At 40.0% G+C, this 27503-nt stretch overlaps 1 pseudogene; it reads left to right on the forward strand.

Moving 5' to 3' along the window:
* The first annotated feature begins 362 nt into the window (after positions 1 to 362).
* The window catches only part of LOC105508080, a 65013-nt pseudogene continuing 37872 nt past the window's right edge, over positions 363 to 27503 (forward strand).

The following is a 27503-nucleotide window of genomic DNA, read 5'->3' on the forward strand; positions in this document are numbered from 1 at the left end:
GTGGGTGGATCACAAGGTCAGGAGATTGAGACCATCCTGGCTAACACGGTGAAACCCAATCTGTACTAAAAATCCAAAAAATTAGCCAGGAGTAGTGGCACGTGCCTGTAGTCTCCAGCTACTCAGGAGGCTGAGGCAGGAGAATCGTTTGAACCCAGGAAGTGGAAGTTCCAGTGAACGGAGATCGCACCACTGCACTCCAGCCTGGGCGACAGAGCGAGACTCCCTCTCAAAACAAAACAAAACAAAACAAAAAAGTAGAAATAGAAATTTTATTTTTTTTTTCTTTTCACAAGCACCCAGCTTGGAGAACACAGACCCTTATGAGCCACTCACTTTCATGAGTGTCTCCCAGATCCGGGATGGTTCAGTTTGCCACTTCAGGCGACATCTTTGTGATGGTGTCTTGTGAAGGAGACCTTTGCACACACTCCTCCTCAGTCAGAGTGCTACAGACCCTGCAACGCATCTTTTCATAATCCTTTGTTTACCAGGGGGTTTGTATTTCAAAGCAATATTCTGTTTTTGGAGAACATAGAAGCAACACTTAGGAAACATGAGTCAAACCTTCCTTAACTACATTCGCATTAAAAAACGAATGCTTTCTCTCAATCACCTCTCTATGTGGGACTAACAGGTGGCCCTGGGAAGCAGCCAGGACCATATAGAGGCTTCCATCAAAACCAAACAAAGAACAGGTGAGGCTTCTCAAAGGGGTGGTCTCCAGGGTTGCTGAATGCACAACTCTCTGAGAAAAGAACGCTGGAGGAAAACACTGAACTGACAAAGTCGGTGATTTATAATCTCTCATTCCCATAAAATGACTCTCGTTATTCTTGGGAGCTTTGACTCTGAAGCGAGCTGTAATGGGCCACTGGGCTAAAAATGAAGTGCAGATTTATTTCTATAATCACCACCAGTCAAACCCTTCCCTGGGAAATCACTAACTTGGCTTTTAAAGTGCTGGGATACCTTTAGAATGCTCGAGATTTATCTTTGGGATTGAGTGCTTGTGTTGCTCTGGGAAATTCTAACTGAGTTGTAGATGCCTCCATCAGTGGACTGGGGAGTTTTGGAAAGACAACAGAGAAGTAGGGCTTCACTTCCCTTTCACACTCAGTTCTGAGAAAATTCCTATGCCGAAGAGATGGTAAGTAAACAGCAACTACAAACACATCAAATACTGGGCTGAGACTCCCTGATTCAGCTGCTATCCAGAAGGCCAAATAAGTTCAACCTCAAAGTAAATTTAAATTCTGAAATTGAATTTGATTCATGACAGTTTCCTACATTCACAGCTCTTGGCCATCAACAAGCTGAAGGTGGGGTGCTTCCCTTGCTGTACAAAGAATCACTGGACCTAGAAAATATTCTGATATACTCATATAGCAATAAATCTCAAGAGTTAAGGTACAAGATACTTACAAAAAAAGTAAAACAACCAAATAAATAAGAACCACAGGATCCTTAGTGTAATTCAAGCTCACAGCACATTATATAACACTGCCCTTACTCCAGCACACAGGTGATCAAGCAGCCACTGGCATTGTCACTAATGCCTCTTGGCAGATGTCTTAACTCATAATAAGTTCATTTATTGCCTGCATGCATGCAGTGTCCTTTACCTGACTTTTGCTTCATCTTTAATGAACGTTCCCAACTTTCAACTTCATATGATAGTGAAGGAAACTCCAGGAAGTCTCCAGAGCTGAAAACTACAAGTCTCTACTGTGGACCTACCATTATATTCAGAGAGGAATTCAAAAATCAAAGAAATTTAGAACTGGGAAGAATATGGGGGCGCATTTACACCACTTTTTGACAACAACTTTGAAGCCCAGTAGGAAAAAGTCAGTTGCCCAAGGTCACCCAAACAATCAGTGGCAGCGTTGGGAGTAAAATCTGGTTCTTCCAGCTCTGCCATAACTCCTTAAAACATTCTGGAGGATTAAAGACCCCGAGGAATGAGAGAAAACAGACATGTCTTTGCTTTGAATGGGTCGAAGGTCCGAGCAGGTCAGAAACTGTTCCCAACATCTAGAGCTTTAGCCCGTAACAAGGCAAGACTGCCAGGATTTGCTCTAACATGGCCTCTTCTCTAACTGGCCAATTAATTTTTTAAATGATTTATGATGATTCTCAAAGAAAATGCTTTTCCTGCAAGAGGAAATAATATGCTGAACTTAAAATATTTGCACTAATTACTAAAGGTCAAAATGGGATTGTGCAGAAACATTAATCAGGGGGCCCAAGGGAATAGGAATACATTGGACAAATAGTGTAAAGCTCTAATCAAAATATTGAGAAAGGTGCACTGTGTTGCTTATGCAATTGCAAACTGGAGCAAGGACATTCTCTCTTAAATCTAGACCATGGAACTAATGATGACTAGCAAATAACCATATTTCAGTGGCTCCTAAGGCCCTTAAGAGAAACTCCAAAGTCAGTTATTAAGGCAATAAAACTCTCCCTCCTCATCAATTTCTACCATTGTTTTCTTTCTATCCATCCACCCTGACCTACTTTCAGTCCCTCAAACCTGCCACTCCTCTAGAGCTACCCACTTACTGTTTCTCCTGCTTAGAATACTTCTCCCCTGACTATCCCAGCCACTCCCTTTCAGATGGATGGATCCTATTCATCCTTTAGGTCTCCTTAAATGCACATCCTCTATGTAGTGAGGTCACATGGCTCACCCCAATCCGTCATACTTCACTGTATTCACACACTTTTTTTGGATGACTTTGAAATTTCTTCCAATAGTGGGTTAGAGAATATTTCCCCAGACTTTACATTTCAGTTCAGCCCCATGACTTTCTTTAGCCAATAGACTGAGGCAGAAGTAATAATGTCCCAGTTCTGAGCCTAAGTCTTCAGAGGTCTCATGTATTTCCGCTTGCCTTCTTTGATTCTGCCATAGCCATGAGAACATACCTGGGCTAACCTGCTGATCCCAGGAGGAATATAAAATCATCTAGAGTAGAACCATCCAGGCAAGCCTCATCAGCCAAGCCCAGACCAGATCAGCTGTTCCACAGATGACCATGGACACATAAGTGAGTCTGGAGAAGATCTGCAAAGCTCCTTGGCCTCAGCCACCCAACCTGCAGATACCCGAGAAATTACAAATGATCACTGTTTCAAGCCTTTGAACCTGGGGCTGACTTATTACACAGCAAGAATACTTTTTCCCATCATAGAAGTCATTACACCTTATTAAAATCCTTGGATTAATTTCCTTTCTCTTGAGGATTGCATATTCCAATACAATTAAAACTGTGCCTACCTGGCTCCCCATACTATTTCATGTTTTAGCACAGTCTATTGGTACACAGTGGAAACCCATTAAATAAGTGGTTGTTGAATGAATACCTTATCTTTGTGGAACATTTTCTTTAGAGTCTCTCTCTAGCCCTGATAGCAAACTTCCACCTACACTTTTCAAAGCCCTCCCACACTCGGTACAGCATTTTAACCTGACAACAATCCGCAAAGTGGATTATGCTTATTTGATCACATGCTAGACAAAATGCTTGTGAATACAAGGTGCTTTTTTGCTCATCTCTTATTGTTTAATCTCATTGCGGTTTTATAGTCAGTACTAAACAGATGGATGAGCATTTACAAATAAAGCTTATTCTTACATTTGGCATCAGATTCTCTGTTCCTCCAAATCTCTCCAACCTGTATAAATTACATTCAAAGTCAGTCTTTGAATACATGCAAACCTGTTAGGAATTAAGATCCCGTTCTGCTGTAAATGATTATTGAAAACCTGAATACAGGAGTGAAAATTGCACTTACATAGTCATCAAAGAGCCCATGTCATGCACCTTTTTCTTCATGGTGCTTTGGAAAAGGGGGCGATACAAGGAATTTAACAATCCCTTGTGCCTTTATATCACATTCCAACTCTTCACTTGCACTGAACATTCATAATTCTAAGAGTTTAGCATTGTCAAGGACTCAGCTACCATGAACCAAGAGAAAATGGAGATTCAATTCATTTACTCCTTTTTTTTTTCTTTTTTTACTTTTTATTATTGTGGCAACAATGTGAGTGTATATAAAGCCACTGGACTGTATATCCATTTGACCCACCTTGCTGCTCTAGAATCAACAAATCCTTCACCTCTATGCCATTTAAGGTAAGAGATTTTCTTACCTTTACCTCTATGCCATTTAAGGTAAGAGATTACGTTTGAGAGGAACAGTGCCTGTCTCCCTGGTGGACAGCCACACTTTCTCTTCTTCCATAATCTCTGCTTTACAGTCTGCCCCCCACAAGAGAGGGGAGTGAACAAAAAGTAGCCTTTGTGCTAGAACATTCCAATCAACCATGAAGAATAAAATCCTCTGGATACAGCCACCAGGACCAAATGTGTGCTGAAGAGAAAAATCATGACCAGATTATTCCATCAGCCGGCTCTCTTCTTAAGAGATCAACACATCCTTAGCACTTGTTGAAAGAAGAGGCCTAATTCCTGAAAATTATTGTTTCAAGGCTTAGAATCTTACCAAAAAAATAAATAAATAACTTCTTAGAAGATGCATGTGGGGCTAAAGAGGAAAGAAACACTCCACCTCCTGGAGAAATGTAGGCCCCTCTAGAAATGCCTGGTCTGGCTCTGCTAGTAAGTGGCCATTGAGATCATCGAAAACTTCATGAACCGGGAACAAATTTGCCCCACATGCTCAGTGCTCACCAATAGGGAGGGGGGTACTTCCACATTTGGGGTGCTGCAGAGTCACCTTTGGCATCTGAGTTTTAGAAATCATTCAAATTCTATTGCATTAAACCTGACATCTATATTTTAAACAAGCCCCCGGTAGTTCAGATGGAGATAATCTGTGGACACTTTAGAAACATCTCTATCCCTGTCTTTGAAGCAAAACAAACTAGATGCAAAAGGAAACATCCCCTCCCTGAGGCTCCCCATGATTCTTATGTGGAACCCGGAAATAATAACGACATGTATGTCCTAGTACGAGCGTGAGGATTAGACTAGATAACACATGCAACAACTCAGAAGTTTGCCTGGCCTATTGAAGGCACTCAGTAAACGTCAGCTATCATTTTTATGCAACCTTTTATGAATGGTTGATTCCTGAGGCACAAACAAGCCACCAACTTCTTCCAACCCTTCATGTGAGAAGGTGAAAACCTTGACTTCAATTGAGGTCTGTTTTTCTTGGTAAATTAAATGCCTTTCCTCCTTCCTTTATCTTGTGAACTCCTTGTGGATGTTGTCTTTTCAAGATTCTTTTCCAAACAATGCCTCTTCCAAGGAGTGTCCTCACCTTCCACAGGGCCAGCTCCTACCTTCTCACACATACCTTCTTTTCAGGGCCTGTTGCGTGGTGCTAGAACACTTTGCAGACTTGTCTTCCCACTTGATTGTGACTGGCTCAGAGTAGAGTTCATTATTTCTCTACATAAATGCTTCTGGTTATCTAGTTGTACCTCCCAGTCGCCCAGTACAGCACCTAGGACCCACGGGTCCTTAGAAAATGTTTGGGGAACAGTGAAGGAATAGAAAAGGAAATAGACTAAAAGATTGGATGTGACGATGGCTCTAGAAATGCCAAAGTCTGCGTCCAGAACCTAAAGTAGAGCATAAACCAACGCAGGGTCTCAGCATCCAGGTGATGAGGCTGGTTGAGAGCAGGGCTCCAGAGCCAGCCTACCTGAGCTTGGATCTAGACTCTGCCCCTTACCAGCTGGGTGACTTTGGACAACTTAGTCACATCTCTGAGCCTCAATTTCCTCATTTGTAAAATGGGATAAAAACCACTGCTACCCTCACATGAGGCTTAAGTGAGGGATGTATGTGAGGGTTAAACAAAATAAACAATAGGAATTATGTACACACAGGTAAGTGTTCAATAAATGTTAACAACTGTTGTTACTAATGATGTAAATTGAAGGCTATGGAATCAGACAGACTTGAATTTAAATCCAAGTTCTACCACCTACTAGTTTGTGTGATCCTGGGAAAGTTTGTTACATTACATTTTGTAAACATCAGCTTCCTCATCTATAACGTGACAATAATATCTGTATCAAGAAAAGAATACACTTTAAGAAATGGTTAGCAGCCTGACGCCTGACACCCACCAAGTGCTCCATGAAGAGTCATTATCATCAAGGCAGTCACTACAAAAAGGGCAAACTGAGGCAGAGACCGAGAATGGAATCCAGATAGAACGAAGACCAGTGTCATGAGATTCAGCCAAAGAAATAGTGTCCTGGGTCTATTGAAAGTGGCCTGATTGTCTTCTACTCCACTTAACGCTTGTGGACAAGTACGTGTAGGGACTGCCACCTCCCAGAGCAAGGCAGAACTCTTCGAGGACCTGATATCCTGCCCCCTACCCCAGATTGGGCAGCCTCTGCACTCCCACAGCTGTGTTTCCACCATGTTGTTCTCAACTTAAATGTATCTATTTGGGCGTCAGTGTCATGCCTCACATCCTTGGCTTCTATACTGCCAGGCGTATTTAAGGAACTCAATAATGTTCATGGACTTGGCCTGGACACTTGAACAGCACAGATAGAAGACGTGTTGACATAAAAGAGTCTCAATCCCAACACAGGTTCTTCAGCCATCAATTTAATGCTGATGTCTACATGAGCTTGTGTCATTTATTTTGCTTTAAGAATTTTGAAATTATCTCCCCCACGGCTACCAAGTAAATAGGTTTCAACTCCTCAACCTTAGACTGCGTAAGATTTCTGAGGCTCACAAACCTAAGGGAAAAGTCAAATTTCCTTCTGTTACTTTCTCACCTCCACCCCTTGCTCCCAAAACACGAAGTTTCTAAAAAGTCTTTCTGGTGGCCAATCAGCTGTTTAAAAGTAGCTATTTTTAATAAAGTTTTCAAGTCAATCTTCCCCCAAGAAGATGGGGAGAAGAAAGCAAACACATTGTTTCACCATCATATATACATACACACACGAAGAAAACTTAGTTCCTGTTAGTGAAGTCTATCTCTGTGTGTTTGCGAAAACTCAATTTGCAGCCAGGTAAAGTGATATTTATTTGAAGGAGCTTATTGCTGAAAGTGAATCATAAATCTGCTGGCTGTTGAGACTTCAAGGCAGGAAGAACAGAGGCAATTATTAGTCTGAATGTTCCACTGACGATATGAAATCTTTGTCTTTCAAAGCATTTGTTTAAGTAAGAAAAAGTTTGCCCAGCCTGGAGAACATTCTATTGCGGGAAATGAAACTTCTGAAACCTCCAAAGCTTATTTATATATTTGCTAGGCTTCTCTCTGCCAACTTTCTCCTCTCCCAGAGCGTCCGTTAATGCTAAGAAAAGCCTCCGAAAAGCACACATTATAAGCAGAGAAAAATCTTAATGAATGTAATATATTTGGCAAATCTGTTTTATCTACTGAGGAGATTTCCTTCCTCTCTTCATCACTCATCTCTTTTGTTTCTTCTTTTTCTAATGTTGTTCCCCTTGATTTGTCCTTCTTCCTGTGGAATTCATTTTTCTCTCCTCCCAAAGATAAAAAATAGAATCCCAAACAATATCTTGACATTCATTCTCTTGCCATTGTGTTCTGTTTCTTTCTACCTACTCAGTTTTCTTCCTTGGGAGAAGAGGGAGACCTTAAGAGCACAGCGTTATCTTCCCCTCTCTAGCCCAACCAGAGGAGACATATCCAGGGCAAAGCCAGCTCCCAACTATGCACAGGTAAGCTGTACAGTTCACAGGTGGTCCTTGGCCAAGGAACACGGCAAGCTCACCTCCCGTGCCACTCAGCATGCCCCTCCCCTCAGCTAGTGTGTACTCAATAAGTATTAAGCCATCTTAGGGCCAGGCGCAGTGGCTTATGCCTGTAATCCTAGCAGTCTGGGAGGCTGAGGTGGGCAGATCACTTCAGGCCAGGAGTTCAAGACCAGCCTGGCCAACATGGAAAAACCCTATCTCTACTAAAAATACAAAAATTAGCTGGAGTTGGTGGCACATGCCTGTAATCCCAGCCACTCAGGATGCTGAGACACGAGAATCGCTTGAACCCGGAAGGCAGAGGTTGCAGTGAGCCGAGATCACACCACTGCACTCCAGCCTGGGTGACAGAGTGAGAATCCATCTCAAAAATAAAAGTTACTAAGCCATCTTAATATAGGCCTGAACACCCCAGCATCAGCTGTCAGCCACAGACAGCAAGTGTTTACTCATATAAGGCATTCCAAATCCACATTCAAAAGATTGGGAGTTATCTGGACAATTTCTCCCTGACACTAATAAGCTTAAGTGACAGCAGAATGTGTTTGTATATCTTTGTACACAATTTGATTCTCCTTTCTATTGAAGCTGTGCAACCTAAGAATACAGCTGTGACCTGAGATTCTCTTAACACCTTGCTAATCAGAACATAGTACCCAGGCCAGCAGCAGCAACATCACCTGGGGAGCCCTAGCCTCAGGCTTACTGAATCAGAAACTTTATTTTAACAAGATCTCCAGGTGGCTTGCTTGCACATCAGCTCGGTTAACACCAAGCATAAAAGTGGCACCTGGAGATTGGGTTTCAGAAGTGAGGGGCTGCACCTGCTAAGCCTGCTGCTTCTGCTTTGTGAACCCTCTGCAGGGCGGTTGGTATCTCTTAGGTGTCACCATGCTCCCCATCCCCTTCCCTGACTCTAGTTGTTGTCACCTCTCCATCTGGTGGCTACACCAGACTACGAGGGCCTTGGTCTTGGTAACTGCAGGTGACACTTGTGCATGGACCAGCCATGCTCTTTCCTTCCTCCCGGGTCTGCCTGTACCTGTGTGAGCTGTTATCACAGAGACTGATAACTTGACATTTACAGTTTCTTTCCCAGAGAGGAACACAAGGCATTTCATGAAAGCTGCACATAATCCTTCTCGATGCCCTGTTGAATGGGGAGGGAAAGTGCATTTTAAAATAATCCCATTTTGGTTATCCCACCTCAATGCTATTCTCTCCCCTTCTAGAATAAAAGAAAATAACTAAAGAGGCATTGCCCCTGGAGAAGTGCGTGTGTGTGTGTGTGTGCGTGCGTGCACACGTGTGCAATAATTCTGAGTTTCAGGAAAGGCTTCTAGGTTGGAGTAACTTCTGAAACAACTCCAGATTCTTCATGGGATTTCTTCTGACTCTCAGATGACAGGCACTTATTTAGGTACTCCTCTTCCCCACACCTCAAGCCCTGGCTGCCCCCAGGAGCCCATATTCCCACGGGCACAAAGACTGGAGACAGTAACAAATGGTCCCTTGAGCTTTGCCTCAGCTTCACCCTAAAACACAAACCCAAGCCACATCTTTAGCCTTTCTGCCAACAATTTCCCCACTCAGGTGTTCTAAGCACTTCTCCAAAGGCATTCTCATGCATTTTAGTTTCTTTTTTCTCTCTCTCTCATCATCCCAAGCAGCCTCCCTTATTAGGTGATTATCTTGGAATTACAACCTCTTTATTTCTTTTCTTTTAGGCACATGAGGACTTCGCAGGGCAGGGACTGACTGGTTCAAACAGTGAACTTCTTCCAGACAGCAAGGAGTCCAATCAGTTCACTGTGGTTTTCCCCGTGGGTAACCTAACACAGTCCCTGGAGGCCACAGCTCCTCTTCTGGACACCCAGCACCTTGGCCAGCCCAGTGAGGAAAGCAAGGTCTGGAAGCCTCCCAAGGGGTCACATCTCCTGTTGGGTCACTAAGTATTCACACCTCCTCCCAGCGACACCTATAAGTGATGTCAGAGTGTGTACTCCCATACAGGCCTAAGATTTTTTTTAATGCCTCCAAAAACAAAAATAAAGAGATACACTCTTCTACCTCAACATGGCCACAAACACAGTTCCATGTTAGCCTCCTAGAAGGGCAGGAATAAGGGAGGTGAAAATGGAATAGGTAAGGAGTAGGACTAGACAACTCAATGTCACACAGAGGTACTCACCATTTGTAGTTCATTGAATGAAGCATCTGGGTCTCCAAAGTCCTCTGGCATAGCCTCTTTAAGAACACAACAGTGACTTCCTGAACTCAGCACTGAGCCATCTAATACTCGCAGAGCTCTTCCTGCTTCTTTCTGAAGCCCCCATCCTATCACCAGATGATAGAAGCGCCTTCTCTCCCTGTCACCAAAATGAAAGTTGCCTCTCTGAAATAAAACCTTTCACCTGAGATTCCATTTAATTTAAATCCCCTTAATTCAGCTGATACAGAGATGTGTTACCAACAAGAAGGAATGCCTTTGTTTGACTGAGCCCCAGCTGGGAGGCATAACTTCGACTCTGGTCTTGTGGGCGATTTTTCTGTGAGCCTCGGGGGCCTGAAGAAAGAAATTCCAATTTGAATATCTTAAAATTCTTGGAAGATCTGGCTAGCAATAGGGAGTGCCTTGCTTCCCACAGATTAACTCAAATGGACAATAAGATCAGTCCAAATGGTTCCTATGCATATTTCTGGAATAGTTCAAAATGGAATGTCCTTTTCCACAATGCATGTTTTAACACATTCTTTAAACCTACTAAAGAACAAAACCTAAGAATGTACTTCATTTTAGTCTTAATTCATTCCATAGTTAGAAGCTATAAGATTGGATGGAACATGATCTTAGATGACTATTATTTCAGTTATGTGCAAGAAATATTTGCTGTTTCCACTAAGTGCTTGGAGGCATCATGTAGGACACCAAAGTGTGAAACTCAAGTCTGCTACATGTGGTTGTAACCCACATAAAGCCAGGCTGGCCTTTTCTCACCTAGAAGTCAGCCTCAAAGAAATACAGTCAAAAATAGCCAAGAAGCAATTTAAATCTTTATTGAAATCTATTGAAATTTACCCAAAGAGATCACACTCATAACACACAGCAAAATGTATTGAAACCATTCCTCCTGCCACTTTCTCTCTACGTTAATATCTTATTTGTGCATGTGTGCGTGTGCATTCATTTGCCACTGCACCTGCCCCTAAAGCCTCTCCTCTCCCTCCTATGCTCTCCAAATCTCTCAAACTTAACTCACACAAGATTTTTTTCTCTGCCTCTCTTCCCCATGTCTGTATCTGTTACTTTCCTCCTGTCCGTAGCTCTCTGATATTTTCCATGTAAACCTGGGTGGTCTCTCTCAACTTCTCCAAGTCTCTTCAACAGCCACAATCATATACAATTGACCCTGGAACCCACCTGGCAAGGCCCCCTCCCTAGGAGAGGTCAGAGGGAGGCAGACTGCTTCTCCCCTGCGAGCAGAGGAAGGGAAATACTGTGACTATTTGAATTACAGTCTTTCTCTGCCAGAAGGGAACTATTTAATAAAAATTAATTGAATACTTATTTTTAAATCCTACCCAATATGAACTTTATCATGAAAATGGACATGGGCCCTGTCATCAAAGAGCTTACTCTCTAGGTGGGAAGGCAATGACCCAATAATTGAATAATTGCTATTATGATGAGTGCTGCGGCCACCAGCAGAGTATGACTCTAATCCAGATGTCCCCTTAAGATGTCAGTTAAAATGGTCCAATACCATTGTGTATCTAGTGGAAAGTCCAGAGCCCTCTTCAAGATCTCTGCAAAATTTCTGCAGAGAGGCAGATCGGGGAATGGGACATGCTTTCTTGCCTCTGCTGAATTCTCTCCCATTTCCTGCCTTTGCTGAATGCTTGTTTTGTGTTCCATGCCTTGAGGTCAATCTTTTATCTTCCTGTCTTCTCACTCAAGTAACCAGGGAACAAAGCTTGTGATGTGTAGCAAAACTTGCACATTTCTACAAAACTTTTCTAGGTCACTGCCAGAAAGTTACATTTCTGCATGATACAGCAAATACTGAAAACTACGTATCAGTCATGTCTCATCTTGGAATTCATCATCACGTAGGGGATTTCTCACTGGTCTTTCTAGTCTAGCACTCAGTCTTTGACTTGCCGTTTCTCTGTCTTCTGTCTTTCTCACACACACACACAGGAAGAGAGAGAGAGAGATTGTCCAAGTCATTGCACATTCCTCTCACCCTATTTTGCACAAAAATTTAGCACTCTACAACCCTTATGTCTAAACTCAGTTCCAAGCCCAACCTTGAATAGCCAACACTTTCAAGTAACCAGATGAGCAAAAGAGCTAGCTGTGTGTTCAAAAGCAAAAAGAATGGCAAACTTATAGTCTTTCCTTTTATAGGATCCACCCTCCTATATTAAGTGACTAAAATAATTATACTAACACTGACAGAAATAAAAGCTATCCCTATCTGTCCAATAAGAAGATTAGACCAAATACTTTCTAAGACCCACTAGATGATATGTTCCAAAAGATCAGGGACAGTGTCTGTCTTGTTATCTGCTATACCCACTATCTAGCACAGTGGCTATCTTTCTCAACAAACAAGTGCTTTTTGAATAGTATATTAACATCGTTTTCAGTGCTTACATTCTGTGAGTTCTTTAATATTTGCAGTTCTTTTATATTGGTTAGGATTATGTCAGCTATGAGTAACAGATGCACCAACTCAAAATGGGTTAAATGATAAGGGAATTAGTATCACACAAAACGCAAAGTCTAAACATTAAGTTGTTTTAGTATTAATCAAAATCAGCAGTTGGTAATATTTTCAATACCCAGGTTCTTTTTGCCTTTCTTCTTTTTTATTTATTTATTTATTTATTTATTTTTTTGAGACGGAGTCTTGCTCTGTCACCCAGGCGGAAGCGCAGTGGCTGGATCTCAGCTCACTGCAAGCTCCGCCTCCCGGGTTTACACCATTCTCCTGCCTCAGCCTCCTGAGCAGCTGGGACTACAGGCGCCCGCCACCACGCCCGGCTAGTTTTTTTGTGTTTTTTTAGTAGAGACGGGGTTTCACCATGTTAGCCAGGATGTTCTCGATCTCCTGACCTCGTGATCCACCCGTCTCGGCCTCCCAAAGTGCTGGGATTACAGGCTTGAGCCACCACACCCGGCCTTCTTTTTTATTTTTATTTATTTATTTATTTATTTTTGAGATACAGTCTCCCTCTGTCACCCAGGCTGGAGTGTAGTGGCACAATCTTGGCTCACTGCAACCTCTGCCTCCTGGGTTCAAGCAATTCTCTTGCCTCGGCCTCCTGAGTATCTGGGATTACAGGTATGTGCCACCACACCCAGGTAATTTTTTGTATTTTTAGTGGAGATGGGGTTTCACCAAGTTAGCCAGGATGGTCTAAGTCTCCTGACCTCATTATCCACCCGCCTCGGCCTCCCAAAGTGCTGGGATTACAGGCGTGAGCCACTGTGCCCAGCCTGTCTTTCTAATCTACCATCCTCGGTGAGGTCCTCAAGAATATTCCCTCATGACTGCAAATAGTTTTAGCTCTTTCAAATGTCATATCCACACACAACAATGCCAGTTTCCAGTCCTTCATCATGAGCAGAGATAACTTTCTGAGAAGCCACTTTGTAGACTTTACCTCATCTCACATTTCACTGGTCAAAATTACATTACATGCTCAATCCTAAATCAATCAATGGCAAGAGACAAAACCTAAGACTTATCCGGATTCAGCTCTTGGAGCTAAAACTCCAAAGTCCTTGAGGAGCACAAAGCCCCTGAAGAATTTAGCCACTCTTTTCATGAACAAAACCTGGGTTCTGTTAGCAAAGATAAAGGAATAAGTATCTGCTAGGTAGTCAACAAACAGCATATGTCATAATTATGATCTCATCAAAAAAAGCCATTCCAAATGTGATAAGAATTGTTCTGAATACAGTACTGATTCCAAGTAAATGAGTGAGCCACTGAGACACAGTATAGAGACTTCTGATTCCAAAATGGTGGTATATACACAAGCTGGCTTCCATCCCTATCCTCACACCCTACAGAAAAATAAAACCCATATGCAGCACTGAGATTATCACCAGTGATATCCCAGAACTCAAATATAAGGATGAGTCCATTCCTGACGACACAGAGAAGTTTAAAACAAAACTCTGAGCAGATAGAAAATCAGAATCTCATATCCTTCACTCCCCTCCCCAAATTTGCTCTACCCCAAACACATGGCAAATGTCCTTTGACTTATGGCTTCTACACTAGAAACAGTAAGACAGAGGTAGACAACCAGTTTCTCCACCATCTCGGGCTCTTTGGCAGGAGACCTGTCTATGCCTTAACCCACAGGAAGCAGTCTAACTACCTGAAGGGAGACATATCCCTGAGGACAGGCAACAAAAACAGGGAGCAAAGTTGGACCACCATCTCCAGCCTTGAAAACTCTGCTCTATAACTCAGCCAAAGGAGACACCAGAGGAGAGTGGCTGTTCAGCAGCACTATGCTGTAGGAAGTATGTTCCATAGATCCCCTGAAAATGAACTCTTAGCCAGCCTTTCCATACTGTCAGGATAGGCTTTTTTGGGGACATTCCACATTCTGAACAGGCAGCACTCTAATTATTTGCTAGAGCCAAGACAAACCTGAGCTTTAGGCACCATCTAGTACCAAAAAGAAGACAGTGGCCTAACAGAAAAAACATATACAAGAAATTCAACAGGTAAATTACACAGAATCTCTAAGCAACATAACCAATAAAAAACAAAACAAGCCAGACAGACAAAACTATAATAAATAACTAATTCTTCAATACAAAGATATAGACATCCACAAGAAACAATAGGAAACCATGACCTCACCAAGTGGACAAAGCAAGGAACCAGTGACAGATCCTAACAAGATGGTGATATGTGAGCTCTCTGATCAAGAATTCAAAATAGCAGTTTTAAGGAAACTCAGTGTTCTCCAAAATAATACAGAAAATCAATTCAGAAATGTATCAGAGAAATTTAACTAAGAGATTTAAATAATTTTTTAAATCAAACAGAAATTTTGGAACTGAGAAATACATTCACCGACCTGGAAAATTCACTGGAGGCTCTCAACAACAGAATGAATGAAGCAGAGGGAAGAATCAGTGAACTTGAAGACAGGCAATTTGAAACTATACTTTCAGAAGAGAAAAAAGAATGAAAAGGAAAAAAGATTGCCTACAAGACACAGAAAATAACCTCGAAAGATCAAATCTAAGAATTATTGGTGTTCAAGAGGGAATAGAACAAGACAAATGGTTAGAAAGATTATTTGAAGATGTAATAACAGAAAACTTCTTTTTTTAGAGACAGAGTCTCGTTCTGTCACACAGGCTGAAGTACAGTGGTGTGATCTTGGCTCACTGCAAGCTCCGCCTCCTGGGTTCACGCCATTCTCCTGCCTCAACTTCCCAAGTAACTGAGAATACAGGCACCTGCCACCACACCCAGCTAATTTTTTGTATTTTTAGTAGAGATGGGGTTTCACCATGTTATCCAGAATGGTCTTGATATCCTGACCTCATGATCCGCCCATCTTGGCCTCCCAAAGTGCTGGGATTACAGGCATGAGCCACTGCACCCAGCCAATAACAGAAAACTTTCTAAACTTTGAGAAAGATGTAAGTATCCAGGTTCAAGAAGTCCACAGATCTCCAGATTCAACCCAAATAAGACTACTCCAAAGCATGTAATAATCAGACTCTCAAATGTTGAGAACAAAGGGAGGATACTAAAAGCAGCAAGAAAAGGGAGCAAATAACACATAAAGGAACTCCAATTTGTCTGGCAACTGACTTCTCAATGGAAACCATACACACCAGGAGGGAGTGGAACAACATTTTCAAAATACTGAAAGAAAAAACCACCAACAAAGAATACTTTATTCAATGAAGCTATCCTTCAAGTATGAAGGATAGTCCTTCCCAGACAAACAAAAGCTAAGAAATTCACCACCAGACCTGTCTTACAAGAAATGCTAAGAGCAATTCTTCAATCCGAAAGAAAAATCCACTAATGTACAAAACAATTTGAAGTTATAAAACCCACAGGTAAAATTCAGAACAGAGAAAACTCCAGAATACTCCAATACTATAATAGTGGTGTGCGATCCACTTATAACTCTAGTATAAAACTGAAAAGACAAATTTATCAGAAACAATAATAGCTGTAACAACCTGTCAAGGGCTAAGCAATATAATAATATGTAAATTGACACAACCAAAACTCAAAATGTGAAAAGGTGTTAGAGTTCAGTGGTTTTTGGGTTTCTTTCTTTTTACTTTTTTCTTTGTTTGTTTTTATTCTCTTTTTATGATCTAAAATAAATTGTTATCTCTTTAAAGTAACTTCTTGTATCTATAAGATCTTTTTGTAAGCCTCACAGTAACCACAATGAAAAAACCTATAATAAATACACTAAAAATAAGACTAACAAAGTAAAACATTACCAGAGAAAATCACTTAACCACAAAGTATGACAGTAAGAAAGGAAGAGAGAAGACTTATAAAACAAACAGAAAACAAGCAATAAATGGCAGTAGTAAGTCCTTGCTTGTTAATAATAACACTGAATTTGAACTTACTAAATTCTCCAATTTAAAGATATGGAGTGGCTGAATGGATAAAGAAACAAGATTCAACTATATGCTGCCTACAAGAAAGCCACCTAACCCATAAAAACACACACAGACTGAAAATGAAAGGATAGAAAAAATATTCCATTCAAGTAGAAACTAAAAAAAAAAAAAAAAAAGGTCAGAGTAGCTACAGTTCTATCCGATGAAAAGGACTACAAGTCAAAGGCTGTAAAAAGAGACAAAGAAAGTCACTATATCATAATGAAGGGGTCAGTACAGCAAAAGGATATAACAGTTATAAATATGCACCAAACACTAGATCTCCCAAATATATAAAGCAAACATTAATGGATCTAAAGGGAGGTACAGCCTGCAATAAAATAATAGTAGGGGACTTCAACACCCCACTCTCAATAATGGACAGATCATCTAGACAGAAAATCAACAAACATTAAAGTTAAACTACACACTAGATCAAATAGGCCTAACATTTATAGAACATTTTACCCAATTGCTACAAAATACACATTATTTTCATCAGTACATGGAACATTCTCCAGAATAGACCATACTTTAGGCCACAAAACAAGCTTCAACAATTTCAAAAGAGTGAAAACCATACAAAGTACCTTTTCTGATCACAGTGAAATAAAACTAGCAATGATAACAAGAAGAACCTCAGAAACTACACAAACACATGGAAATTAAACAACATGTTCCTGAATGACCAATTGGTCAATTAAGAAATTAAGAAGAAAATGTTAAAATTTCTTGAAACAAATGAAAATGTAAATATGCCATACCAAAATCTATGGGATACAGAAAAAGAAGTACTAAGGGAGAAGTTTATAGCAATGAACACCTATATAAAGAAAGTTGAAAGATTTCATATTTAAAAACCTAATAATATATCTCAAGGAACTATAAAAACAAAAACAAACCAAACTCAAAATTACCAGAAGGAAATAAATAATAAAGATCAGAGCAGAAATTAATAAAATTGAGACTAAAATATGCAGATCAAAAACACAAAAAGTTGGTTTTTTGAAAAGATAAAATTGGCAAATCATTAGCTAGACTAAGCAAAAAGGGGAAAAGACACAAAGAAAATAGGAAACAAAAAGAGAAGATGTAATAACTGAGACCATAGAAATCTAAAAAATAATCAGAGATAATTACAATTACATGACAACCAATTTGAAAACCTACAAGAAATGGATAAATTTCCAGACAGATACAAGCTACCAAAATTGAACTATGAAGAAATAAAAAATCTCAACAAACCAATAATGAGTAACAAGATTGAAGCCATAATAAAGGTCTCCCATCAAACAAAAGCCAGGATCTGATGGCTTTACTGGTGAATTCCACCAAACATTTAAAGAAAAATGAATATCGGCCAGGCGCGGTGGCTCAAGCCTGTAATCCCAGCACTTTGGGAGGCCGAGACGGGCGGATCACGAGGTCAGGAGATCGAGACCATCCTGGCTAACAGGGTGAAACCCCGTCTCTACTAAAGAATACAAAAAAACTAGCTCGGCGAGGTGGCGGGCGCCTGTAGTCCCAGCTACTCAGGAGGCTGAGGCAGGAGAATGGCGTAAACCCAGGAGGCGGAGCTTGCAGTGAGCTGAGATCCGGCCACTGCACTCCAGCCCGGGCGACAGAGCAAGACTCCGTCTCAAAAAAAAAAAAAAAATGAATATCAAACCACCATGGCACACATTTACGTATGTAGCAAATCTGCAATCCTGCACATGTACCCCTGAACTTAAAAATAGAAGAAAAAATAAAATAAATTAAATGATAATATCTTGCATATATTGGGTTAAATGAATATCTATTAAAATTAATTTCACCTGAAAAAAAATGCATACCAATTCTAGCAAAACTCTTCAAAAACTGAAGAAGAGGAAGTACTTCCAAACTCATTCTATGAAGCTCTGATGCCAAAACCAGACAAGGACACACACACAAAAAAAAAAACTACTACCCAATATCATTGATGAATATACATGTAAAAATCCTCAACAAGATATTAGCAAACCAAATTCAACAACATATTTAAAACATCATTCACCACGATTATGTGGGATTCATTCCACATAATTATATCGATTACTGATACACAAATCAATAAGCATAATATATCACATTAACAGAATCAAGAACAAAAACCATATGATCATTTTAATAGGAGCTGATAAAGCACTTGATAAAATTCAACATCCCTTTATGATTAAAAAAAAAAATCAACAAACTGGGTGTAGAAGAAACATACTTCAAAATGATAAGGGCCATACATGACAAAGCCACAGTCAACATCATGATGAATAGGGAAAACTTCAGAGCCTTTTCTCTAAGATCTGGAACAAGACAAGTATGCTCATTTCCACCACTTTCATTCAACATAATACTGGAAGTCCTGACCAGAGCAATTAGGCAAGAGAAAGAATAAAAGCCATCCAAATTGGAAAGGAGGAAGTCAAATTAAGTCTTGTACACAGACAATATGATCTTATATTTAGACAAACCTAAAGACCCCACTTAAAAAAATTAGATCTGATAAATATGATAGAGTTTTGACTTATAAAATCAACATACAAAAATTGGTAACATTTATATACACCAGTAGTGAACAATCTAAAGAGAAACAAAGAAAGCAATCACATTTATGATAGCTACAAAGAATATTAAATACCTAGGAATCAATGTAACCAAAGATGTGAAAAGTCTATTCAAGGAAAACTATAAAACAATGATGAAAACACTGAAAGAAATTGAAGAGAACACAAAAAAATTGAAGAATATTCCATGCTCATGGATTAGAGGAATTAATATTGTCAAAAATGACAATACCATCCAAAACAATTTACAAAGTCAATGCAATCCCTATCAAAATACCAATAACATTCTTCACAGAAATAGAAAAATTCCAAAATTAATATGAAACCACAGAAGACTCCAAAAAGCCAAAGGAATCCTGAGCAAAAAGAACAAAGCTGGACTACCTGACTTCAAAATGTACTACAAACCTAAAGTACCAAATCAGCATGGTCTTGGAATAAAACAGACACACAGACTAATGAGACAGAATAGAGGGCCTACATATATATCCATGCATTCACAACAAACTCATTTTTTATAAAGATGCTAAGAACATACAATGGGGAAAGGAGAGTTTCTTCAATAAATGGTGCTAAGAAAATGGGATAACCATATTCAGAAGAATGAAACTGTACCTTCATCCCCCTATCTCTCACGATATGCAAAAATCAAATCAAAATGGATTAAAGACTTTAAGACCTAAAACTGTGAAAATACTAGAAGAAAACACTGGGGAAATGCTCCAAGTCATTGGTCTGGGCAAAGAGTTTTTATGTAAGACTTCAAAAGCACAGGCAACAAAAGCAAAAATAGACTAACGAGATTACATCAAGTTAAAAGGTTCTGCACAGAAAAGAAAACAATCAAAAAAGTGGAGACAACATACAGAAAGGAAGAAAATATTTGCAAACTATCCATGTGACAAGGTATCAATAACCAAAGTATATAAGAAACCCAAACTCAATAGCAAAAAATAATAATAAAATAATAATCTGATTTTAAAATGGGCAAAAGATCTGAATACACACTTCTCAAAAGAAGACAATCAACAGCCAACAGATATATGAAAAAAATGTTCAGCATCACTAATCATCAGAGAAATGCAAGTCAAAACCACTATCAGATATCATCTTACCCCAGTTAGAAAGGCTTTTATCGAAAAGACAGGGAAAAACAGATGCTGGCAAGGATATGGAGAAAGGGGAACCCTAGTACAATGTTGGTGGGAATGTAAACTAATATAGCCACTATGGAAAATAGTATGGAGCTTCCTCAAAGAAAGGAAATCAGTATATTGAAGAGTGTCTGCACTCTCATGTTTATTGCAGCACTATTCACAATGGCCAAAATATGAAATCAACCTAAGTGTCCATCAATGAGTGAAGGATAAAGAAAATGTGATACAGCCAGGTGCGGTGGCTCATGCCTGTTCTCCCAAAACTTTGGGAGGCCAAGGTGGGTGGATCACCTAAGGTCAGGAGTTCAAGACCACCCTGAATAACATGGCAAAACCCTGTCTCTACTGAAAATACAAAAATTAGCTGGGTGTTGTGGCGGGCACCTGTAATCCCAGCTACTGAGGAGGCTGAGGCAGGAGAATCACTTGAACCCAGGAGGCGAAGGTTGCTGTGAGCTGAGATCGTGCCACTGCACTCCAGCCTGGGCGACAGAGTGAGACTCCATCTCAAAAAAAACAAAAAAGAAAAAAAGAAAGTGTGATATATATACACAATGGAATATTATTCAACCATAAAAAAGAATGAAATCCTGTCATTTGTAGCAACATGGGTGGAACTAGAGGTCATTATGTTAAGTGAAACAGGCAAAGCACAGAAAGATAAATATCCCACATTCTCCACTCATATATGGTAACTTAAAAAGTGGATCTCATGAAGGTAGAGAAGAGATTGGTGGTTACCATAGGCCAGGAAGAGCAGTGGGGAGGAAGACATAAAAAGAGTTTGATTGATGGTTACAGATATACAGTTATATAGAAGACATAGGACCTAGTGTTCAACAGATCAGTAGGGTGACTATAGTTAACATTACTTGATTGTACATTTCTTCAAAATAGCTGAAGAGAATAATTTGAATGTTCCTAGCATAAAGAAAAGATAAATATTTAAGATTATGAATATCCCATTTACCCTTATTTGCTCACGTGAATGTATCAAATTATCACATGTATCCCAAAAATATGTACATCTATTAGGTAGCAATATAAATAAGTAAACAGAGTGAACCACCGAATAACCTAAACATGTCAAATATTGATGCATTCATCTCTTTTACTACGATCCTTTAATAATGTTCTGCATGCGAAATAATTGAGTTTTAAGAGAGTTAAAGATTGTCAATGTCTGTCTCCTTTACTTTATTTAGGACTTCTTTTTAAATTGAAAACTTTTCAGAGGAATCTATTCCCATGCCTTATACCAACAGCACTGAGACAAATAAGAACTATATACAATGGATTATACCAAATTCTAAGTTTTTTTGTTTTTGTTTTTGTTTGTTTGTTTGTTTGTTGAGATGGAGTCTCATTCTGTTGCCAGACTGGAGTACAGTGGCGCTTATCTCGGCTCACTGCAACCTTCGCCTCCTGGGTTCAAGCAATTCTCCTGCCTCAGCCTCCAGAGTAGCTGGGACTACAGGCGGGCGCCACCACACCCAGCTAATTTTTGTATTTTTAGTAGAGGTGGGGTTTCACCACATTGGCTGGGATGGTCTTGATCTCTTGACCTCATGATCCGCCTGCCTCGGCCTCCCAAAGTGCTGATATTACAGGTGTAAGCCACCCCACCTGGCCTTTAAGTTGTTTTTCATTTCAAATATTACACAACGTAGTATCTTAGAAGTAGTCATTATATTTTGGAAGTTTTTCTTCTGGATATTAAAAGAGAACTCCTAAGAGCTAGTCATTAATAGCAGTGACTACAACAAACATGGACAGGCACTGAGGCTACAAGTATAAAGTGGCTTCCAAAGGGGAAGACAATCCATTTCCACCAGACTTCATGAATCAAAGACTCCAATCTAATTGGACCAAAGCAGGACTTTTATTGACTTACCAGAACATCCTTTGTGATTCCCCATAGAGAGGAAACTTCTTTCTGATTGAAATTTTGGTATCATCTTCTTTCTGAATTTTTATGTTTTCAGAAACAGCAAAAAGTTTAAAGGCTTCCTACTTGCTTGCCAAATAGCACAGCATGATAAATATGACAGCACCCAAATTACCATTAGCAGAGTCCCAGTAGCTCTCATCTGCTTGCGGAGTTCCCTTTACAATCAATCAGGTGTATTGAAAAGGTCTTTGTGATGCAGAAGGGAACAAAAGTCACCTGTGTTTTTCCATTTACTCTAATTTGTACACAAGATATAATTTGCTACACCGCAGGTCTCTCGCTCAAAGAGGTTCAAAACAACAAAAGCAAAAATAATCACTACTCTTCTGAGAATGAGATAAGTGATAGGGAATCTAGCTGTGATCAGCTGGGAATTACATTAAATCTAAACCAGATGCAGGAGCAAAGACTTTCAGTGGAGGAAAATGCCTTTAAGTTTACCCACTGTAACCCCTCATTTCATAGACAAAGAAATGAGACCAGTGGCCTTGTGGTTAACAGGGCTAATTGGAGACAGAGGGTGATTCCATTTCCTCCTCAGATGAAACTAGACTATCAGTAAAGGGATATGAAAGGTATAAATCCTCCAAGCGTATAAGAACAGGAGAGGAGACAATAGATGCCAGACCAGAGAGGGACAAGTGGCTGTCACAGACTTAGCAGATAGAAATCTGGGAACTGCCTCCAGAAGGAAAGGCCACTGGCAAGAAAGTCTGCTTGTACCTCTGAACTTCAGAAAGACATAGGGATTGGCGACACCAGGTACATTTGAAGGAGTGAGAGGTGGGGATGAAGACCTAGAAGACTGATTAGAAGTCAGACTGAGGAGCTGGGAAGTCCCCTAGGTCCCCTTCGCAATTCAGCTCCCAAGGAGATTGTTCATTCTCCACTTTGGCAGAAGGTTGGAAACAGTGAACCAGAGAAGCTTCCACACTAAGACAATGGAGGAAGGCATGAGGCATGGCGGGGGAACTGGACTGAAATAGTAATTATGATGATTATTACAGTAAAACATGTACTTTATTGAGCTCTCACGGCATTTCACATTGTAAGTAGTTTATATGTATAAACTCATTTAATCTTAACAATAGTCCTATAACGTGGGTACCATTAGTATCCTAATGAGACAGGAAACAAGTTCCACAGCGTGTCACAAGTGACGCAGCACAACGCTGGAACCAGCCAGCCTGATTTTAGTCTGATTGTTAACAACGGATCCTTATGCCTTATGGTTTCCAGAAAGCCATCTTTCAGTTGCACCAATCCAAAGTAATCAATTAGATTATCCATTTTTAGAGAAGTCAGGAAACCACTGAGGAAAGATCTATAGGCCCCTGCCTGACCAAAGCCACCAGTCAGCCAGACCCACCAAGCACCCAGAGCTTTTACTCAACTCTGTAGAAGCTCAACATTAAATATGAACAGACAGCCAAGGAAAGAATAGGCTTGAAGAAAGTCTCTAATGTGAAAAAGAAGAACCTAAGCAAATGGGAAAAAGGAAGTTCAGAGAAAACAGAAACAATGATTGTGGAGAAGAAAAACTAAAATGAAACTAGTATATCCTCAGTGAAATAAGATATCGTATCCAAGAAACAAGTGCAGAGTGTTATTTTAAAATTAATAAGTATACATGTAATGAGAAAAATATTTTAATTTAAAAAAACAAATTTAAAACTCTAATGAGAGAATTAGCAGTTAAAGTTGAAGAAATTAGAAGATAAAAAAACAGATGATAGAAAAGATAAGAAAATTATATAATCTATCTAGGATCCCAATATCTTATTAATGAAAGTCCCATACAGAAAAGGGAAGGAAAGAAATTATCAAAGAAATAACACACGATGCTGGGTGCTGTGGCTTATGCCTGTAATCCCAGCACTTTGGGAGGATCCCAGGAGTTTAAGACTAGCCTAGGCAACATAGTAAGACTCGGTCTCTAAAAAAAAGTAAATAAATAAAAAATAAATAAATAAATTAGCCAGGTATGGTGGTATGTACCTGTAGTCCCAGCTATTCCAGAGGCTAAGGAGGGAGGATTGCATACGCCTGGGAGGTCCAGGTTGCAGTGAGTCGTGATTCTGCCACTACCCTCCAGCCTGGGTGACAAAAAGAGACTCTGTCTCAAAAAACATTAACAAATAAATAAAATAATACTTTAAATTGCACAGAACTGAAAAAAAGAAAGGGCCTATTGAGTGTCCAGCACAGAATGACAAAAACGACTCCAGTGTATATTATTATAAATTTTCAGAATATCAGGGATTAAAGAGAAGATTCCAAACACTTCAGAGAGAAAAAGAAAAAATGTACAAAGGATTTAAAATCAGAATGACATTGGACTTCTCAAGAGGAACTCTAGAAGTTGGCAGACCAGAGAGAAATAGCTTCAAAATTCTGGAGAAAAACTATTTCCAGACTAATTCTTGCTATTTATTTCTGCGACCTCTGCTCTGCCTGGCCCTGCCCTGCCAAATCTAACTTGTACTCAGCTTCAAATCAGGATGAAATTAAGCCTATTCCTGGGGGGGTCAATGAACTGCCCACCCTGACTTAGGATGGCAGCTCCAACCAATCCCCTAATTCCACCACTGCCACTGTCACCATCCCAGGGAATCCAACCTGTGTAACTTTTCGGTGGCATCCTCTCTGGGGATTTTCATTGTCTGTAGCAGACCCAGGCTATTCCACGTTCTTTTGTTTTGTTTGTTTTGTTTTGTTTTGTTTTGTTTGTTTTGTTTTGTTTTGTGACAGGGTCTTGTTCTGTTGCCCAAGCTGGAGTGCAGTGGTGTGATCTTAGCTCACTGCAACCTCCACCTCCCAGATTCAAGCGATTCTCATGCCTCAGCCTCCCAGAGTAGCTGGTGCGCACCACCATACCCAGCTAGTTGTATTTTCAGTAGAGACGGGGTTTCACCAAGCTAGCCAGGCTGGTTTCGAACTCCTGGGCTCAAGTGATCTGCCCCTTGGCCTCCCAAAGTGCTGGAATTACAGACGTGAGCCACTGCACCCAGCCTATTCTACCTTTTATAAGTTTCTAAAAATTAGTCTTTTGGAACTAGTAAATTAATTTATGTATCTGTATTCTATTGCTGCGGCAAACCAATTACCATAAACTTAATGGTATATAACAACCCAAGTGTATTATCTCACTATTCTTTAGATAGAAGTCCAGGTTGACTAGACTGTTTTTTTGGCTATGCGTCTCCTAAGGCTGAAGTCAATTGTCAGCCAACTGGAGCGCTTACCTAGAGCCTCAGGAGAAGAATCTGCTTTCAAGCCTGTTCACATTGTTAGTAGAATTTGGTTCCTGGCAGATGCAGGGCTGATGTTCCTGCTTCCTTACTAACTGTCAGCCAGGAACCCCTCTCAGCTCCCTCAGGTCCCTCTCCGTCCTGCATACATAGCCCCCTACTTCTCATGGCCGGCAACAACACATCAAGTCCTTCTCACACTTTGAACTTCAGTGCTTCTGCTGCCGCATCTCTTCTGCTTCCAGCTGGAGAAAGCGATCTGTTTCTGAGGGCTTATGTGATTAGGTTGTGCCCAACCAGATAATCCAGGATGATCTCTCTATTTTAAGATCTGTAACCTTAAATACATCTGTAGAGTTCCTTTTGTCATGTTACATAATATAGTCACAGATTCCAGTATAAAGACATCTTGGAGAAACCATTCTGTCTACCACAATTTCTAAAGGAAAACCCAATTTCTTATAGCAACAGATAAACCTAGCCAGTCCCTGGCCCCTCACGTTGGAATGGAAACATTTACACTTTTATATTTTTTGATAAGAACAGCGATTTGTAATGTAACAAAATTTTCTGAGTGCCTACAATGTGGCCAACACTGTCTAGGCCATGGGAATTCAAACATGATTAAGAAACAAAGTCCACTCTCAAGATACTCACAATCTAGCAAAGGAGACAGAAAAATAAACATAAGATATGTTGAAAAGGTACCTGAAGATAAACTCAAAATGTTTTTTAAAGCACAGTAGTATGGCCCAATCCGGCCTTGGGCACGGGGCAAGTTTCTTAAAGGAGATAACACTGAATTGAATGTTCAAGGATAATCGGGAAGAACTAAGGGGGATGGGAAGAGGGAGAAGAGGGAAAAAGGCAGAAAAATATAAATATTTACATATATATAAACACACATATTTTAAAATACAAAATATACAACTGAAAGCAGCAATTCTTCTCTTAAACATTGTAGGATTTTCTGGACAGGACAAGTTCCTAGACAATGGTATGAATATTAAAGAAAAGTGTAACTTCTCTAATAATTTGACAGCATATTGTATTCACACATGCTTCGAACGTTTTCTAGATACTTGCGTACATGTCATGTTATATTTCATCAGCCCTGTGAGATTAGAACAGCAGATATTGTTATTTCCATTTTATGGCTGTGAAATACAGAGTTCAGAGGAATTAGGGGTTTTATCGGAGATGACCCACTTGTCACCTGATGGGACTCAGCCAAAAACCAGGCCTTCCAGACTCAGAAAGTCCAGTACTTATTTCATTGCAGTGTGACAGTTCTGTCCAAATTTATTAAGCTCTTTGCTTCATTTTTAAATGCATGTGATATAATTATGGATTTATGAAATCCCAGAAAAGAGACCAATTGATTCTTATTTTTTGCCTTTGAGCTTACTGCACAAAGAGGAAGCAAAATTATATTCTCACTCAGACATTATTGCTTTGTTGATTTTCATGTTTCCCAAAATGAATAATTTTTGTTGTTTTAACACCCCATCATTAAAGAAAGGGAGATCTGATCTGTGGAAGCATCGTGATTGTCGCAGGGAAGCCTCCTAGAGGAACATGCGGGCTATTGATATTCTCTCCTCAAGCCGGAAGCTGTCTCTAGAGATCCATGAGAAACACGGAATCACAACAAAGACTGGAAAACAAATTGATAGAATCAGAGATGGCTGCAGACCCGTGAATAGCTTTTCACGCTGTCGCTGTTTCAGTTTAGATTCAGACTTAAGTTTTGCAAATTGATGGGGGAAAAAATCTAGTTTTATCTCAGCATTTTACTTTCCAGTTAAAGACCAAAGTGTAGGCTTCTACATTCAAAAGGGTTCCTTTTTGTTGCTTTGTTTAAAAAAAATCACAAAGCGCCTTTAAATTTTTCCCCCTAAAGAGGCCCATATATTACATTGCAATATTGGGAGCAAGCTCAAAAAAGAATATGACTTTCTTTGTACAAAGGTTTTAATATTTTCATAAAGATCCTCTCTTCAACTCCTCAAGCATTTGCCTTTCATTTTGTTTTATTGAATTAGGCTGCAAAGCACTCGAGCGTGAAGCTCTTTGTCATCTCTAACCAGGCTTACATTGATTCCACGTATCCGTGTGCCTAGTCGGGGTTTAT

Source organism: Colobus angolensis, unplaced genomic scaffold (assembly GCF_000951035.1).
Source record: "Colobus angolensis palliatus isolate OR3802 unplaced genomic scaffold, Cang.pa_1.0 Scaffold10, whole genome shotgun sequence".
Classification (NCBI taxonomy): Eukaryota; Metazoa; Chordata; class Mammalia; order Primates; family Cercopithecidae; genus Colobus; species Colobus angolensis.